At 41.4% G+C, this 15,643-nt stretch overlaps 1 non-coding gene across 1 annotated transcript; it reads right to left on the reverse strand.

Annotated features, from left to right (window-relative positions):
* Nucleotides 1-10,722: 10,722 nt before the first annotated feature.
* Nucleotides 10,723-10,795, reverse strand: Trnat-ugu (transfer RNA threonine (anticodon UGU)). Its single transcript has one exon. It is a non-coding gene; the product is annotated as a tRNA-Thr (tRNA).
* Nucleotides 10,796-15,643: the final 4,848 nt, after the last annotated feature.

Below are 15,643 nucleotides of genomic sequence, written 5' to 3' on the forward strand. Positions count from 1 at the left end.
GACAATTTTGGCACCTATAGTTGACGTAATTCCCATATCCCATTTTCTTTTATAAGTGACTAGAGCTCAAAACGCGGCGAATCCAATGTTAGAAGTTTTGACACGAGCCCACTCTTACCGTTTAAAAGAATTTTAACGACATTTTACTTTAATTGATAGTTTATAGTAATTTCGTCCCGCTGGCCACCAGAGGGGCGTTCGATGTATTTGTTAGATTTTATAAATGGTACTATGAACAAATCCAGGTCAAATGTAGTTCTGACATAATTTTTCGCAAATAAAAAAGTAATTTTTGTTGGAAGCGTTTGGCAGTCAACTGAGAAATGTGGGTAAAATACGATACAAACATAGGATGGCAGACCGCTGATTTGAAATCCCGCCACGTTTTGCCAACAGTCACGTGGTTTATGTTGGAGCCACACCAGCCCTATAGCTTCTGCACAGCAAGGTCAGTCTACTAGTATCTATGGTCGAAGCGGATGGCAGACATACGAGATGCGACAATAAACTAATGAGAATGATTTTCTTTGCAAGATGTGGCAACCCTGGAGGCTTGCGTAGGCACAATATCTTTGACCTTGGTCTATAAGCTTCTTCTAGTAACTGCTCAGTCGTGAGTTGTGCTGTAATAAGTTAACACGTGTTTGTGTCTCTTGTCACGGAAATGGAACTGCAGAATATTGCGCAATGGTATGCCATTTCTTTTTGCGTTAAATTGGGTGAAAACGCGACAACTTACGGTAAGCTTCAGAAGGCTTTTGGAGAGGAGGTTATGTCAAGAGCTCAAGTTTTTCGTTGGCATAAAATGTTTAGTGAAGGCAGAACGAATTTTAAAGATGAAGACCACAGTGAACGACCATCAACCTCACACATGGATGTCAACTTGGCCATGGTGCATGAACTCGTACGACCTGATCGAAGAGTATCCGTTAAAATGATTGCAGAAGAACTGAACATCAATCGAGGAACGGTTCGTCTAATAATAAATGAATATCTTGGTATGAGAAAGGTTTGTGCAAAAATCTGCTCTGTAAGTACAGCAATTTTAACCTCAAAACAAATTTCAGTACTACCACAGCCACCTTATTCACCACATTTTGCTCCGTGCGACTTTTTTCCATCTCCAAGAATCAAAACGGCTGTCAAGGGAAGCCATTTTCAAACAACACTAGCTGTCCAAAATGCTGTGATGATGGTCTTGGGAGATATTACTGATGATGAATTCCAGAAATGTTACAATCAATGGCAGAAGCGCTGGAAAAAGTGTGTGCAATCAGAAGGGAAGTACTTTGAAGGAGACAACACTAAACATGACTAAAACAGCACGTAACATTTTTTTTCACATCAGTCTCATTATTGTCGCACCTCGTATTTGCCGGGGTACGAAGTGCTCAGTGCAGAGCACGGAGTTTCTCCCTTGTGGTTGTGAGGTGTGTTCGACCAGAACCTTGACTAGTATGCCCGCCCTCAAATTCCCATACAGTCCAACAACGGGCTACTGTCATATCCAAATTCGCTACGGATGCGATAAGCCGGCCAAATGGAGACCAACAATGAAGCCCCTTTCGAACTTTCAGGTGCTGATAACGTTCTGTCGCATGTGTGAGAGGCATCTCTGTATTCTTTCGCAGTGATCAATCGACTCTGTTCACAAACCTTCTATAGCCTACCATGCCTGTGCACAACACTAAACAAGAACAACACTAACGCACTCTATTGTCCTCCACCTGTCACAGAGAATTGCAATCGTAATCATTTACGTAACAGCCGATGGTGTGTACGTATACGAAGTTAGTTTGACATCCGACCACGTCTTCCGCGTGATTCACTTTTTTCATCAGGCAGTGTACGTCCATCTTACCATATCTTGCCTTACTGCCCCTCATCCTTCTATCCTCCATTCGTTCCTACCTACACAGAATTTATTTGGAGCTGACCTCGAGGGACTTGCCCGATTCGTCATCGTCGTAATCATTATCGCTATCGTAATCGTCTTAGCCTCAGCTTCACCATTGTCATAATCAAAAGGAATAACTTTTACAGTATTTTAACACTATAATTTTGTCTTCATCTGTAAAAATACTATATGTACATATTTATTTATAAAAAAAGAATAATTTTTATTGTATTTCAATGGTATTATTTTGATCTTTCAGCTGTAAAACAGGTATATGAATATATTTATTTGGCTGAAGAGCACCAATAATTTGCTGCAACCCAAAAGAAGAACAATCTTCTCTGTTTCTTGGCTCCCTCACAGTATGATATGAAGACACTCAGTCGAAATATCGCTAAAGGACGCCATTTAGAAATAATTGTTGGTATTGACCGTAAAGTATGTGAGATCAGGGCGTACATCAGGCCTGCCACAGCTTGGCTCGCAAGCGATTTCCCTCCAAAGATCGCTTCGCTCTCGAACACTACTCGCGCGGTGACGTCACGGCCGTGACGCAGCCTCCGGTTCGCTTGTTTATCAGCGATCGAGTTGGGCAACGTCTCTTCGACTGTTTCCTCAAAGCATAGGATGTCGCACGTTCACTGGCTGTCCCACTTCGAAGGTGCATCGCTGTTTCGTTACTCCGCTTGGTTCAAATGGCTCTGAGCACTATGGGACTTAACATCTGTGGTCATCAGTCCCCTTAGAACTTAGAACTACTTAAACCTAACTAACCTAAGGACATCACTCACATCCATGCCCGAGGCAGGATTCGAACCTGCGACCGTTGCAGTCGCGCGGTTCCGGACTGCACGCCTAGAACCGCTAGACCACCGCGGCCGGCGTTACTCCGCTTGCTCTCGGTGTTTTGTTCAGATTTACTCTCCTTGATATAGTCAGTTTGGTTATTACTGTGGCTATTGTTCTGATTTTGATTTTGGTTATTACTATGGCTATTTTTCTATTAAAGTTCTCTAGAATGTCGAAAAGAAAGAATAACGAAAACTGTGGTTTCAATGAAGCGTGGGAGATTAAATACTCCTTTGTACACAATTCCGACGCGCAACCCAAGCGTTTAAAACGTAAAAAAATTTCGTAAATCAGTGGCAGCAATCTTGTTCGACTTTTTCTTCGCTCCATGGAGCAACACGCGGACGGTACTCTCATGACGAACGATGCACTTCAGTGGATCAATTAAAGAAAGACATGCAAGAACTGCCTGAACTGTTAAGTCTTAAAGAAAAGAGCTTAACTGCATCTTATGTGGCTTGCTTAAAATTAGCAAAAGTCCAAATATGCTTCAGCGGCGGCGAACTCGTGAATGAATGGACAATAGGAATGACAAAAGCATGTAGCTACGGCGATGCCTCTGAACGCTTAAAAGAGGTGCTTCATCACGTAACACTGTAAAAAGTCAAATTCTTGATTTGGAACATAGCATAAAAAAGAAAGTAAACAATTTAATTACTAGAGACCGGATTATATGCCTCATGAAAACCTGAAAATATGGATGAAGAATGCTTAAAATGCATGAAAAGTATCGAAATACGAAAGGTCAAATAATTAAAAAAGATGGTACTTACTGCGTGCGTTTTATCTCAAAGTCGAACCTGTGCATATCAGTTACGAGAGAGAGCGCCGGCCACGCGAAAAATCGGTACGTTTAGAACGCTGATTTAATTTTCTGAATACTTTCTGGTAGAGGTTAGGAGGAGGGCCTTTCTAGGATTATTTTCCAAAAGTTTGCAAAATGGGAGTGCATACCGTATTTCAAGAGTTGTTTCTTCTTTGATATTGTTGTCGGTAAGAAGCGGATGCAATGCGAGTGAGTCGCAGCAAAACAATCGATACGTACAGGACCAACTTCGAAATATACCGCAGACAGAGGGACATGTTCAAAATCTACGTAGTATTTTATTTAAAAAACGACATACAATCATGATTTTTTTAACAGCATTAACTTTTAATTAATTCTATTAGACCAAAGCATTTACAATTCATACATTTTTCTACCATTGTAAACATAAACCTTAGTACTGTTCCAAATGTTCGGTAGTAAGATTGTGTCATCAATCACTCAAAAACATTTTTATAAGCAGAAAAGGACCGTTCTACATCAACTGAGGTAACTGGACGGTATTTGAATTTGGGTGCTATGTTGACATTTATTATTTCTGTTAAAAAAAAGTTCACCCTTCCCATTAACAAAACTGTCAATTTGAGACAAGGGATTAAAAGTCTGGGTTATTGTTTAAAATGTTTTTAAACTTTTCTTTAAGTTTTCTTGGAAATACCTCCGGCAATGAGGAGTTCACTAGAATAATTTTATTCATTAACTGAATAGATTCATTCAACGCCATACTCTGAGTTTCAAGCTTTTTAGTAACTGCAGGTATATGGGAAAAATGAGTGCTGATCACAGCAGTGTCTTTTTTAATACCGGAATCATTAAAAACTTCCTTGCACTGGCAAACTTCCAAAGCCTCTGCACTATCGAAGTCGTTTACTACCCCCTCTAATGGCCGCGAAATGATCATTGTGAAACAACACAGCCTCGACTCACGTATTCCAACGAGTTAACCATGGTTCGGGAGGTAAAGGCACATTTGGTAGTTCTTTGTAGGTCTTGATGTGAGCAGGAGGCATTAGAAACACTTCCTTTGTGGATGAAATCAGTTGATTTACATTCACAAACGCGGAACGTACTTCTTCAGCGAGGAGATGTACTCCATGAGCAAAGCTCGTCACAAGAATCAAATTGCGATAAAATACTCGGAGGGCTATTCCTGATTTGATCATATAGAGAGCAGCATCTGAAATAAACACAAACACCCTTTCAGCCGTAGAAGATTCTGGAAATATTTTTCTAATACACTCATTCACAAATCTGGCGCTCGTAGAATGATTAACTTTATCAAGCTCTTTGCAGGGCGCTAAATAGGAAGAAGAAGGCTCTTCTTTTTCTAAATCACCAACAATTAAAGTTGCAATGTAACGGCCACAAGTGTCTGTAGCTTCGTCATCTGAAATCCAGGCAATGCTGTCCTTGAGTTCACTGCGTATTTCTTCCCGAACTTTTACGTAAATTGTCGGTATGTAATTTTTACACCTGTTGATTCATCTGACATATTTTGATTTAAGCAATATTTGTGAAGGAAGCCTTCGAGGATAGCGTTTGTAAGTTTGTGAAGAGGAACATTGCTTGCAATGAACGCTTCACATAGATCCATGTTAAATCGACTTTTTTGTTTACCCTCGGACAAATCTATGCTACTGCATCTTCCTGTTGTCAGTAGTTGTTGCCGTGCCCCTTTCTTCTGCATTCCTGCGATATGAAGACTTGTCTTGACATGTTGGTCTATTTGAAACTTATTTTTCGCGCGAAACTGTATCTCGCAAACTCGACAATATACAACAATTCCGCCATATGTAAATGTTGCAGGATGGTCAGCTATCCACGAAACGAATTTCTGTTTTCGGGCGGCATGGCGCACAACATGCTACACAATATACGTCATAGACACTCTCAGCTGTGCACAAGTAAATAGAAAGCTAAACTAAAAGAATAGACGTGCGACTAAAAGCTTGCGTAGTTTAATTTAACTGTTGCCGAAGCGTACGGTATGAGAGCGGAGGGGATTGACCGGGGTGCGGGCGCAGGAGCATTGACTCTGGCTGCCTGCCCTGTTCCTCTTCTGTAATGATTTCGCTAGGCAGTGGCCTCTCGGTTAGCGACTGCACGCAGTTCTAGGTCGCGGTCAATCTACGAAACATCAAAACTAGATCGAGATAGAGACCGCCCGTCTAAATTTTTAAAATGTAAATATAGAGCGAAAATATGTATCGTTACTAGTTTTAAGTTGAAATATGCAATAACCGGTAAAAACAAGCCCAATATGCAACATGCAAAAGCATATAATCCGGTCTCTTATTAATAACAATCAGTCGGAATTATTCCGCCGCGCGAAGTGGCCACGCGGTTAGAGGCGGTATGTCACGGACTGCCGCCGGAGGTTCGAGTCCTTCCTCGGGCATGGGTGTGCGTGTTGTTCTTTGCATAAGTTAGTTTAAGTTATTTTACATAGTGTGTAAGTCAAGGAACCGATGACCTAAGCAGTTTGGTCCGTTAGGAATTCACACACATTTGAACATTTTGGTATTATTCCTTGTGTTGGTTGGTTTGGGGAAGGAGACCTTATTATACCTTGTGTGTCGGCAAGAGTTCTAATCTAACAGAGATTGGTCAACTATTAATTTCTATTCGCCTGTTAATGGACCACTTTTCTGTACCTGAATAGTTACTTGCTTTATTTTCGTTACTCATAAGAACAAGTTTGGATGTTTTGACGCAGCTACAAAGTGTGTTAACAACATTGGTGGTTTTAAAAGTGCTGTGCAATTTGCTCCGATGATGACCAGCTATGGTGGGTAGCGAAAATGGCTTCGTTTTTCAGTTAAGAAAACCTGGAATAAATTGCTTAACTTTCCATTGCATTGTAAGGGTAAGAAGAATGTGGGAAAAGAGTCAGAACGTTATCCGCGATGAGAGATGTAACGGAAATATCGAATATAATATGAAGAGGAAATTGATCACTATCTCACTGAAAATTTAAACAGTTTTTAGAGGAAGTTGACGCGGTATACGATGCATAGTGCTTCATTCCGGAACGCGTTGCGCGGGTGCAGGAAAATTCTTAGTTTTTTTCACTCTGAAGAGAACTTTTAAGGTTTTTGAATGAAGAAGTAAAATTTGACACTGAGGAATCTGAAAATAAGTTGAACAACTCACTTTTTAAATCAGTGTTCACATTTTTAATTATTGATGAAGTGTCTAATGAGTTTCAGAGTCATTTCAAAGATTTTAAATCTCTAGAGCGGGATATCATTTTGTTTAACAGTTCAATGAAAATTAGGCTTAAAAGTGTTGGAAGTGATCTTAAAAAAGGAATGTGAAGTAAACAAAATTATCCGTCCATGCTATCCAGAACAGAAAAAGATGCAGCAATTTTTGAAGTCCAGCCACAAAATCTGTACGCAAAACTCGCAAACTTCGCTCTTCAAGTAAAATATTTGTTTCGCCTCATCACAACGAAGTACATTAAATCTGCTCAGCGTGATGCAGAAACCAATGAGTCGTTTGTACATCAGCTTCGTGTCGCTACGAAGAGAACTGAAATCTACATAGTTTTTGTCAGGATCAGCTTAAATAAATCTAACGTAAATATTTAAATATCTCATTAATGTAAGTGCAAGAATTTGAAACAAGCAACCAAATAAAAATCAAAGTTTTGGTAATTTGTTGCTTCCGACATTTACGTATAGGGAATAGCTAGGCGAGTTGGAGCGGGAACCGCTCGACATACCGAAATGAATCGCTAACCATGCTTTGTCACGCCTTGTATTCGTTATTAACAAACTTGTAAAGATTTCGAGAAAACTATGTAACGGTATGAGTATGGATCTTCCCACTACTACAACACGATCCTGGACGTTTATACTCCCACTTAAGTATCTAACACGACTGACAGTTATGATTCACTCGGCCAGTGGCCACAACACGATCATTTGCGAATGCTATTTCAAGAACATAAGCACGCTGGACAGAAGAGTAGTCACCCAAGGAGACGTTACACCTTGAAACACCTTTAACACTCTAGGAGGCACATAACCGCTGCAGTGGTTCTCGCCAGCTTCAGCAGACTCCCATGAAGTTAGCGGTCTGGTGATGACGAGAAAAATGGTCGAAACCGTTCATCAGTAAATAAATAAACATCTTTATGCGGTAAGGACTGTTTCACTATATAAAAAATTTTGGCATAACCGCTGACTTTCCAATAGAAACAAAATACAATGTTTCACATAATTTTAAATGGCTAATATGGACCTGCACTGAGTGACAGCACAAGATCCCATCGATTTTCAAACCAGCTGTCACTGACAAGGCGTGACACATACTACAGCTTTTGTTATCCTGGCTGATGCGAATTGATTAGGAACTTCTTACGAGCACTGTTCTTACGCCGTATGTTATAGTTCAGAATGCTACACCATTCCCTGTAGACACGTTCGACAGTTCGCGTCAATAACCAAAGCACTGGACATCGAGCGCAAGCAAAGGCGGAGACTAGACGCTTGCAGGGAGGCGGGAGTGGCAGTTTCAAAAGTGCCCTCTCGCGCCAAGTGACGACATTCGGCCCCACTGTGGAACGAAGATGCTGTGAGCTGGCTAACTTCCCTAACTTACCCTCCGCGCATGCTTCACTTCGACCTTCTGTGGAAGCTCCCAGACACTGTCTTAGCATCTATATAAGCAGAACACCGTGCGAGCCACGACACTGTAAACAAAATCACCTTCACAAACAATACCCGAACATAAGCTCCCAACCAACAAGCAATACCTGCGACCAACCATGCCCCACCTGCTGCCACAAATGCAAATCCAAACCTTCTCCCCAAAAGTCTGAACTCACCGTCCTGATACGCACAGGCGATACACCAATCATAACAAGCAATTCCCTCTGTCCTACACCTACCGTTGGAGATACAATCCATTTCGTAACATTAATCCTGCAAAACATACATCCTTTTAAAAGCCCTATGTTCCCTCGCCACCCGAACCGTCTGCCATCTCAATATTACTTCATATATTCCAAAAATAAAGCCCATTACATTTTTGATGGTCTCGAAAAACTAGTCTAAGCTACCCCTCAAACTGCTCCTTGTTTTACTGAAAATGGCGCAGCAGACATACAACATTCTATAGCACAATATCTGTTCCCTCCGCTCCGATAAACATCTTTTTATCCATACTCTCCAAAAATACGAAACCCATTCCCTCATGTCTCCTTACCTTCTACATCGCACTGATAATACCTATCCTACTGCCTGTGACAGAATAGCCATCGCTCACCTCCGGAATATCCCTTCTACTCCCCGACCGCAACTAAATGTCCCAACTGAGCTCCTCGTCCCCGCCATCTTCCTCCCAAAACTCACATTAACACTTGCCACTCGCGACATCCGCCAAAACCATTTCACCCCTCACGTTTCCCTGACCACATAATATTCGCAGCTGACCTCAACCTTCATTTGTGCACACCCGCCGAAAAGCGGCGGTGGCATCAGTTTATCAACTTCAACAATGGCCAAGGTATCCGTATCCCTGTTCACAACCGTCTTGACACAGAAACTACACCAATACCATTATTGCCTTCGCCAACGTCTTGAGGTACACTACATCAGAAGTCATAGACCCATTGAGACTGATCATCTAACTCTCCTTCTCCAGATCTCATATCATATACCATAATCCAACATGTCCCAACCCTAATATCAACCCTGACATCTCCACAATTATTGCCAAGCAGACAGGAATGTGTACTGTGCCAAAATTCATATCATAGTCGAAAGCCACGGTCCCAATCTTCAAAATAATTATGACATCATAAGTGAGGCTGATTTCCTACAACACACCGTCTCGGATCGAATTTACAACCATATCCCACTCCAAACTCTCTACTACCATCGTCTTACCCTCCCTCCACGACCTCTTGGCACGCTCCAAGAATCCTGTCTGCATACATAGAATTCTTTGATACTCGTACCCACTTCCAGAAAACGTCACCAAAGCCAACCACTTAGCGTCCTGTTTGGAAGGCACATTCACCATTCCACATGATCCCAACATGACAATAACATTCCTGTAATGAACTGGCCTGCACAGAGTCCTAGCCTGAATCCTATACAACACCTTTGGGACGTTTTTGAAGGCCGACTTCGTGCGAGGCCCCACTGACCAATATCGATACCTTTGCTCAGTGCAGCACTCCGTGAACAATGGGCTGCCATTCCCACAAGAAACCGTCCAGCACCTGATTGAACGTATGCCTGCGAGAGTGGAAGCTGTCATCAAGACTAAGGGTCGGCCAACACCATATTGAATTCCAGCATTACCGATCGAGGGCGCCACGAACGTGTAAGTAATTTCAGCCAGGTGTCCGGATACTTTTGATCACACATAGTGTATGTAACGTACGAGTCCAGGTTGTGACACATGGACCCGACGTGTGGAAGTTTGGGCCTAGCCGTGATTCGTGCACGGATACCCAAAGCGACTGAGGCGACTGCTTGCGTAGAGCGGAAATCCCGATTTCGAGTTCCGGTTCGGCATAAATTTTCACTGTCGTCCATTATACAGCCGATGATGCTTCATATTCACTACTGCGAATGTATTTCCTGTACATCCTGAAAAAGGTCTTCCCTAAATTATTTCATGCAAATGCCCAGATGGCTTCAATTATAAGGCCACTGACGACAACATATCCCATTCTTGCCATTCTAGACATGTAAGTCTGTAAATGTCTGCATATGCGAATTACTTTATTTTTGTTGTCCTTACATTGTAATACCAAGACATCTCCAATAAAGGATGTACATAGTCCGGAAACACTTTCAATTATTTGTTGTACAAGAACCAAACATTGTACAGATATCATACATATATCATTTTGAAGAGAAACCCTGAAAGTTTTTTTTTTTCATGTATACCGCGCCACAGCACAGTTTGGTAATTTGCCGATAGTCATCGCTAGTCGCAAACATGGCGAGTTGAGGTTCGAGAGCACTGTATATCCCTACTTGGACATGTTGCAGCAATATACTTACATGTCTGAAAGAACAGACACCATTGATGACCTGCAGCTGTCTGGAATGAAATTACAATTATATGAATATCTTCAGCTGTTGACGGGCGTTGATATATATCAACGGGGATAGGTGAAAATGTGTGCCCCGACCGGGACTCGAACCCGGGATCTCCTGCTTACAAGGCACACACTCTATCCATTGAGCCACCGAGGAGAGTGCGATTGCGGGGACCATCTCGCGCACGCCTCCCGTGAGACCCACATTCCCACCTTGTACGTCCACACACTACATTCGTAGTGTCCCACCCCAACACACTCATTACTCGTGGAAGACATTCTTTCTAAGTCCCGTAAGAGTTCGGGGAAGTGCATCCGTGCAGAAGAAGAAGGTCATGGCCGGTATTGCCAGAACTATATACGTGTATGGATATAGATCTGAAGGTATTAATAAAATTCTAATTCGTTCTAGACAGCTGCAGGTCATCAATGGTGTCTATACTAGTTTCTTTCAGTGTAGTCGACATCATCAGTAGGCTATAATATAAGGAACATTAATTATGAGGTGTTTCCTTGCATGACATTAAAATTATCCAGTTATAATCATAGGGATGTGATTTGTGCCTTATTTTCAGTTTCCTGTTTTTATCACGTGTCCAGTGGTTCCTCTCTAGGCCTTCTTCTGAATTAGACAACACACACACACACACACACACACACAAACGCAAACACAAACGCAAACACGCAAACGCACACGCACTCATGCAAACGTAGTTCACACACACATGACCACTGTCTTTGGCTGCCGAGGCCAGACTCACGCCATGTTATTCAGAAGAAGACCTTCTGCCGAAAGCTTACTTGTTTGGCAGTCTTTTTGTTGTGCCTGTTTGCGATAGTCTCTTCTTAATATTGTGTTTTAACCATACTATTTTATTTATTTTTTAATTGTTTTAAAAATAATTTTTATGTGTTTTTATTGGTTATTTACAGTTTTTCATGGTGAGCTATGAATTAGTAAGAACAATGTTCATCTGCTTTTTAAATTTATTGTTGAGCATATTTGCATCTTTTCTTTCAATATTGCTTTACTATCGTGAAAGTTTAACGACTTTGTAACAATAATGCTGTAAATTGATGTTGAGTTCACAAATCGCACCCTGAAGAATGTTTTATTTTAGTAAAGGCGTCTCCAGAGATAATATGTCCTTTATTGTCCTGCAGAAATACAATTCTATGTGATGAAAATAAGTTATCAGAGTCATAATTAATGTTTCGCCCCTTCCGCTTGAAGTTAAACATATTGTCTCTCATGCGCTGCAGTTATGTCCAACTCGTTCGATTAGCATAACACGAAGCGCTAACTTGCGGAAGGACGGGCGAGACGGATTCGGGTCGAATCTGTGCTCGGGATTAACGACCGACAGTGAAACTGTGGTTTCCAGGCTGTTTCGACACCAGTTTAGGCGAATTTTGGAGTAATGCAAATACTCTGTTTCAGAAATACAGCTGATGAATTTAACGTTTCCACCACATCGAGGGCGTCGGAGATCGGGAATTAGCTCAGCATATTGGGATGTTTCTGCCTCAGGTGAGCTGGGGAAATCAAGGGGAACCCAATTCTGGATGGCTGGACGGGGGTTTAAAATGTAACCTTTCCGCTTGAGTGTCTTAAAAAGTATATTGCCGTGTTCTGTCACAAACAACAAACGAACAATGAATACAGTTCCAGGAAACATATGGCATCTACTGGCAAAAATTCTCGATATGATGCAGGCGTAACACATTGGTTGACAAGTATACATGATCAAACATGTTTGACCGCCTATAAAAAAAATTTTACGTTAGTAGGACTGACCGATTTTAAATACCGCAAGCTCGTGCAATCATACCAACGAATATATGCCTAACCGCTTGTATACCAACCAGAATAGCGCGGGCATTTACACGCAAGCATCGTTTTTCGCAATGGCATAATATCCAGCGATTTGAAGCAAGTCAGCTGCGTATTTCTGTGAGAGTATTCGAGCCTATGAAAAGTTCTCTCATCTTTGCAGCAGTAAATCTAAAGTCTGCCACTACAGACAAAGAAGTAAGTATCACACGATATGCTTCAAAAAAGAAATGTAGGTAACAACTGAACCTGTCGCTGGGAAATAAGCCATCACTGAAGACGTAAATTCTTTGAGGACCGACTACAGGAGGAAAATAAAAATAAAAAAAACATTGAGTGGTTATGAATCTGGGTTTGCTACAGGTGAGGTACTTCAGCCAAAGTCCGCCGCTGTAAGTATATCCGTATAGATGCTTACTTGAGGTCTTCATAATTTCTTATTGTTGCAAGAAATTGTATTGTGCCTTCAGTCTGTCGTGCTCTTTAATCAAAGGACTTAATACAGATCGTAAATTCAGAAACATTTCTCCTGTCATCCTGAGACAATTGTGCCAATTGGAAGGATATTTCTTCAACACAATGATTAGATTAACCCTTCGTCATCCACATTAACACTCGTCATCCACATGACTTTTCCGCTCAATTTTGTCTGACAGGACTGGATTGAGTTCGCACCATTTTCAGTCCCTTTCTATTAATTCTTCTGCTGTTAGCTCCGGCCATTGTTGCGTTTTAGTTACGAAAGACACATTGTTTATGAAACATTATTATAGTCTGGAGGACACTTGTCATCCGCGCGAGCTATGCTGCCACAATATGAAGCAAAGAAAGTCTGTATTACTTTATTGCTTTCCTAGATAAAAAAAAAAAGGTTCAAATGGCTCTGAGCACTATGGGACTCAACTTCTCAGGTCATCAGTCCCCTAGAACTTAGAACTAATTAAACGTAACTAACCTAAGGACATCACATACATCCATGTCCGAGGCAAGATTCGAACCAGCGACCGTAGCGGTCGCGCGGTTCCAGATTGTAGCGCCTAGAACCGCTCGGCCACCTCGGCCGGATTTCCTAGATTCAATCGATCTTTCATGTGCATAAATTTAGTTGTATTGAGGCTGATTGCAGTCACCTTCGTTCTCGCTTCCCACGCCCGGGTTCCCGGGTTCGATTCCCGGCGGGGTCAGGGATTTTCTCTGCCTCGTGATGGCTGGGTGTTGTGTGCTGTCCTTAGGTTAGTTAGGTTTAAGTAGTTCTAAGTTCTAGGGGACTGATGACCATAGCTGTTAAGTCCCATAGTGCTCAGAGCCATTTGAGCAGTCACCTTCTGTGTTATCTAGTATTCTCTTCATTTTAAAATGTCAAAGGCAAAAAACTTTGGACAGAGTTTAGTAGAGATCCTAATGTATGGCTGGAATGGTTCAATGAGCCGAGTGATGAAGATGCTCATAGTGATAGCGCTGATTGAGGATTCTGTTCATGAAAGCGGTCATGATACTCGAACAGAACAAGAAGTGTCAGAAAATGATGAATATGAGTCACAGGATGAAGTAACTCAAGAGGATGAATTTTTTAGGGAAAGATGGAATAACTAAATGAAGGAAAAATAAATATCCTACTAATATTAGAAGCAGATCTTGTAATATTATTACGCATTTGCCTGGACCAAAAAATCAAGCTCGACTAAAAAAGACAGAAATGGAAATTCTGAATTTGTTCTTGGATGAAAACATAATAAGAATTATCGCAACATGCACTAATATATCCATCAGTGAAGTTCGTGGCAACTCCTCTAGGAAAAGGGATGCTAAAGAAAAAAATGACTGAGCACAATGGGACTTAACATCTGAGGTCATCAGTCCCCTAGAACTTAGAACTACTTAAATCTAACTATCCTAAGGACATCACACATCACTGCCCGAGGCAGGATTCGAACCTGGGGCCGTAGCCGTCACGCGTTTCCGGACTGAAGCGCCTAGAACAGCTCGGCCACCACGGCCAGGGATGCTAAAGAAACAGATGCGATAGAGATCAGAGCTTTCATTGGTTTGTTATATCTGTGTGGATCTTTGAGATGTTCTACGAAGAGTACATCGAAAATGTGGGATAACCCAAAGGGAAACGGACTTGAATCATGTTATTTATGCATGAGTGAAACCCAACTCAGGTATTTACTGAGATGTCTGAAGTTTGAAAATATCCATGATAGAGGTGTTCGCAGAGAGATTGACAAGTTGGCTGCTATCAGAGAGGTATTTGAACTATTCACGAACAATTTATTGCCAAAAATATTTTTCACTGCTGATGAAGAGCTTTTGGCATTTAGAGGAAACTGCCCATTCGGGCAATATATTCCTAGTGAACCTGCAAAGTATGGGTTAATATTGTTTACTTTGGTTGGTGTAAAAACAGCTTACACTTTGAATTTAGAACTGTATGTCGGTATACGAATTGTCGAACCAGTACAAGGTACAAGCAGAAATATTACTGGTTACGACTAGTTTACCAGTTTGACTTTAATCAAGAAACGTCAGGCGAAGAAACTGGCATACGTCGGAACAGTACGAAAAAACAAGAGAGAAGTGCCGAAAGAACTGCCAAAAAGAGCAAGGGAGCCAAAGTCATCTATCTTTGGATTTCAACAGGATTGTACATTGGGCTCATGCTGTCCAAAGAAAAATAGAAGAGTGTTGGTGTTGTCAAGCATAAAATGTAACCTTATTAAATTATTGCACAAATTGTTTCAAACCTTAGAATATATTATACTGTGTACGAATATTAAATGCGTTGTATTTAGATTTAATAAAAAAAATCATAAAATGAGTCATAAAGAACGTTCAAAGCATGCAAACAGACCGCTTGCTTTGTGGATGACATCTAACATCCGCGCGATTGACCGTGTCACGAATTTTCGCGCGAGTAACGGAGGGTTAAAGGTAGATCGAAAGCGCGGATACATTCTGCGTTTCGTTAACGAGTATTTGCAGTACGTTTTACATCTTCATTGTTTCTGTTTTCCCGTTACAGGGCTGAAGCAGGACAGTGGGCGAGTATTGCACCATCCGAAAGGTAAACCAGTGATTCTGCAAGCAAATTAGCACCGTGAAAAGACTTTAAGCTTGCATTACATATGTGGCTACCTTTAGACTTGGGTACTAGGAAGGCATTTCGGC

Source organism: Schistocerca cancellata, chromosome 1, assembly GCF_023864275.1.
Source record: "Schistocerca cancellata isolate TAMUIC-IGC-003103 chromosome 1, iqSchCanc2.1, whole genome shotgun sequence".
In the NCBI taxonomy this organism is placed as follows: Eukaryota; Metazoa; Arthropoda; class Insecta; order Orthoptera; family Acrididae; genus Schistocerca; species Schistocerca cancellata.